The sequence below is a fragment of the Athene cunicularia genome, assembly GCF_003259725.1.
Source record: "Athene cunicularia isolate RWA chromosome 11 unlocalized genomic scaffold, athCun1 chr11_part1, whole genome shotgun sequence".
NCBI lineage: Eukaryota > Metazoa > Chordata > Aves > Strigiformes > Strigidae > Athene > Athene cunicularia.
The window spans coordinates 18,816,655-18,820,547 of NW_020799113.1; positions in this window are offsets into that span (position 1 = coordinate 18,816,655).

Here is a 3,893-nt window from a genome sequence, read left to right on the forward strand (position 1 = left end):
TGGCCCCCATCAAAAATCTGTAGTAATTTTCACTCCCACTGTGACAAAACAGTCCCTTCCCCACAGATTCAGGGGGGCCATCATCACATAGGGTTTGACAGTTGCCTGTTGACCCTCAGGATTGGTGATCAGAATGTGTTGACCCTCCCAGTCCCACCACTCTCATTCCTATATTTATGTTGGCCAAGTGGATGGCCACAGATACTGAGATATTATAGTTACATCAGCTCCTGTGTCTAGAAGTCCTGCAAGTTTCACTGTTGCTGGCAATTGTCCTCTGCTGGATAGCATACACACCATCTGTGGTCTTGATGATGAAACAGTCTGTGACCAGAAGACTTGCAGAGGTCCTGTAGAGCTGAATCCTCCATCATGTCACAACTGTTGTTCTGTTTTAGGAACACGACTCAAAAAAGGTACAAGTTGAGCAGTGCAAGTGCCTTTGGGACTGATGACTGGTGGGTAAGGAATAGAAATCATAGCACAAATTTGCCCAGTAAAATTGGCATCAATAATTCCCACATGCACAATGAATCCATTTATGATGCTGCTAGATCTCCTGACTAATAGCATACTCAGTCCTTGCCCTATAGGTCCTTTCACATAAAGTGGGACCTTAACAATGTCTTTTGTCACTATAGTTACTGTGTCAGCATGTTTTGCCAATTATCAGGCCTAGCATGAAGGACACAGCCAGCATAAAGTTGAACCAATAACCAAATTGTATTTGATACAAAAGGGTAAGTACATGGGCAAGCACTGGGGGTACAAACAAGTCAGTCGGATTATACCTAATCGACATCAATCCCACTGACCCCAACAACAACACTGCATGACCAACAATGGGTGGAATAAATAGTGAAATGCAGTCTCCCATAGAAGGGATGGGAGACCACTGAGTCAACAAGCCAAACACACAAGACCAAGGAAATCACATACTGAATCTCTACACAGCCCATGTTTACTACAGCCAGACCTGACTGGAGCCCAGTCCCAGGGAGGCAGGAGGTCCTTCCCCAACAGGGAACTCTGCACAGGACATCCACCTCACACACAGACACTGCCCCTGCCTGCAAGGGGTCCCAGCTTTTATCCCTCAGTGGGACACTGACCTTGGGTTACTGACTGCAGACACCTGGGGCTCCTTTACCCAATGGCTCTGTCTGCCAGGCTGGCACCACCCTGGAGGGAAGCCTAAAGGCAAACTCACCCCACTTTGGGAAGGGCTGTGGGAATCACCCACATGTCAACCTTAATTTGGGGCTTGGGGTTGAAACCTCAGCATTTCACAGCGGTGGACACATCCAACCCTGCGGAGCCAGTGGTTGTGGCACAGTTGTTTACAAAGTGGGGCCAAGCTGCCACGGGTACAGGGGGATTTTGTGTCTTTGCACACCCTCTCATGTGCCTCTTGCCATTTCCCTGGAGCAATTGCCCATTGGCATGAAATTTAGAGCGGCACTGCTTTGCAAAATGTCCTAGTTTGCCACATTTTTTGCAAGTTATACCTGTCTGTGTTCCATGTTTACTTGGACAATTGGCCTTAACATGCCCATCCTAACCACATCCATAACACTTAGGAGGCGCTTTACTCTTCATCGCTGTAGCCAATGCTGACATTTTATATTCTACAGTGCCCACTTTGGAACAGGCAGCAACCATGTCTGGCATGGAGGGATCCCCTGGCAGCACTTCTATAATTTTTTGACAATCCTGATTAGCATCGTCTTTAGCCATTGTTTATATAACATTTGTCTTAATCTGTCATCTTCTACATGCTTTTCCAAAGTGGCTGAAATTTTCTCTACAAACAGCAAAAAAGGCTCTCTAGGACCCTGGCAAATAGCAACATACTTTTTTTTTTGTGTGTGTGTGTGCCACTAACTCCATTGTCCTTTTTAGAGCATTAATTCTTATTTGTTGAGATTGTTCCAATATAAGGGGATGCCAGGTCACTTGTAGTTGGGGATTACTAAATGGTCCCTCACCAAGCAACACATCTTCTCCAACCCCTAATCTGGGGTCACCCTGTGCCAACCCTCAATTATTTTGTGCTGCCGTACAGGCCATTTGTCTCCATGTAGATTGAAATACCTGGAGTTGTATGGGTTGAAATAGTACTTGCGCCAAATGAGAAATATCATAGGGATATAAAAGGTCCATATTAATAATTCTAATAAGTTGCATTACTTTGGGAGAGTTAATTCCAAATTTTGCTGCCCTATTTTGTAAATCCTGTACCACCATTCAGTTTATTATGCTCTGCTCATGATGCTGCTGAGTGCCTGCTACAGCCTTATACATGGGAGATGTACCGGGACTCTCATTTTGAGGAGGTGGTGAACAGTGACATGAACAAAGCCTTTCAACTAGATCCCAGTTTCCCACTTCAGCTGCTTGCTTTCTAACTTGTGCCCAGAATGGATCGGGGGAGTGAAGCATAACAGTTACAGTAGCAGGGGGTGAAGTCCATGGCTGGACACACTTGGCACTACCCTTTGGGCCAGCAATATGCAGTGACTGCATAGCTGCATTTAAAACCTCTTCCTTGTCCTCATCCTCCTCTCCTTCTCCTTCGCTGCTCCCCTCAGAGGATAGCGGCATTTGTAAAGTGTCTATTGTCCCTTGTTCTTCCAGGGGAGGTGCCGTAAGTTCAGCACCACTCTGAGCTTGCTTCATTTGTTGTAACTGTTGGGTAGGAGTTTGATATTTACTAGGGACAGGTCAGGGAGGGGGCCGGGAGCAAGGTTTAACCGTCCCTGTACAAGGTTTCTTTCCAGCAACCGCAGACAAGGCAGAGCAACCCCCTTTCGCCATGAGCGATACAGAGTTTTTCCCATCATCATCATTAGTCTCTTTCCCCTTCATTAATGATTTTTCCTGTTCCTCACATCCTGCTTTCCATTCTTTCAAAGTCTCACTTAACAGCCGCCATGTAGTAGCTAGTTCTGCTGTATCCTTCTGCCCCTTTGAAATCGCATCCCATAGTTTTTGCCCTACTTCCTGCCAGGCAGGCACACTGAATGCTGTGGCTGCCATAGCTTCGAATCCTTCCATCTCACTCCACTTTGCCTTAAAACTTGGTAAGTGGTTTTTACACCCTTTCTTTTTAATAGGGCCTTCCAAGTGGACAATATTGTTTCTTCCTCTTTTGTTATTTGTTGGCCCATAACTATATCCCATTCCCGGTGGCTCACCTTATCGGGTGTCGAAGTTCAGGTCCGGGCTAGGCAGACTCCCTCTGCTTTCAGGTTCACCAGGCTCTGTCTCCGCTGCACATCATCCTGCAGCCCACACACAATTTCTCCAATCCTGTCTTTGTCAAAATCACATCGGGGTCATCATTTGTTGTTGAGACACAACAATTTAGTCAAGAAGAATCTATTATCTAGCAAACAGTTGCTTTTATATTAACATTGTTATATCGTGTATCTACATGATTGGTTACAAAGCTTGTTTTTAATATTGCTACTGGTTAACGTTTACTTTCTTCCACCTTCCTTACTGCATGTTGCTATTGCAGTTCTTGCATCCTGCTTCATGGTCAGCAATTCCTCATACATTAGTTACTCAGGAAAGTTCCTCCTCTCAAGGCTACACCGGGGTCTTGTGAAGGTCAAACTCCTCCTCAATCAAGTTGGCAGCAGACCCGCTGCCTTCCCCAACACCTTCTCTGTTACGGTAAAAGTAGAGCTGGAGCACAGCCCTGCCTTCCCTCCCTGTCCCTGCCCGCCGGTACCTCCGGCTCGGGCTGTGGCGCGGAGGGCTGGGGGTGCGCAGGGACGGTCCTCCCGCGGGGGGAGCCGCTTCCCGGGGCTGAGCATCGCTCCCCCGGGCTGGGCATCGCTCCCCCGGGCTGGGCACCGCTTCCCCGGGGCTGAGCATCGTTCCCC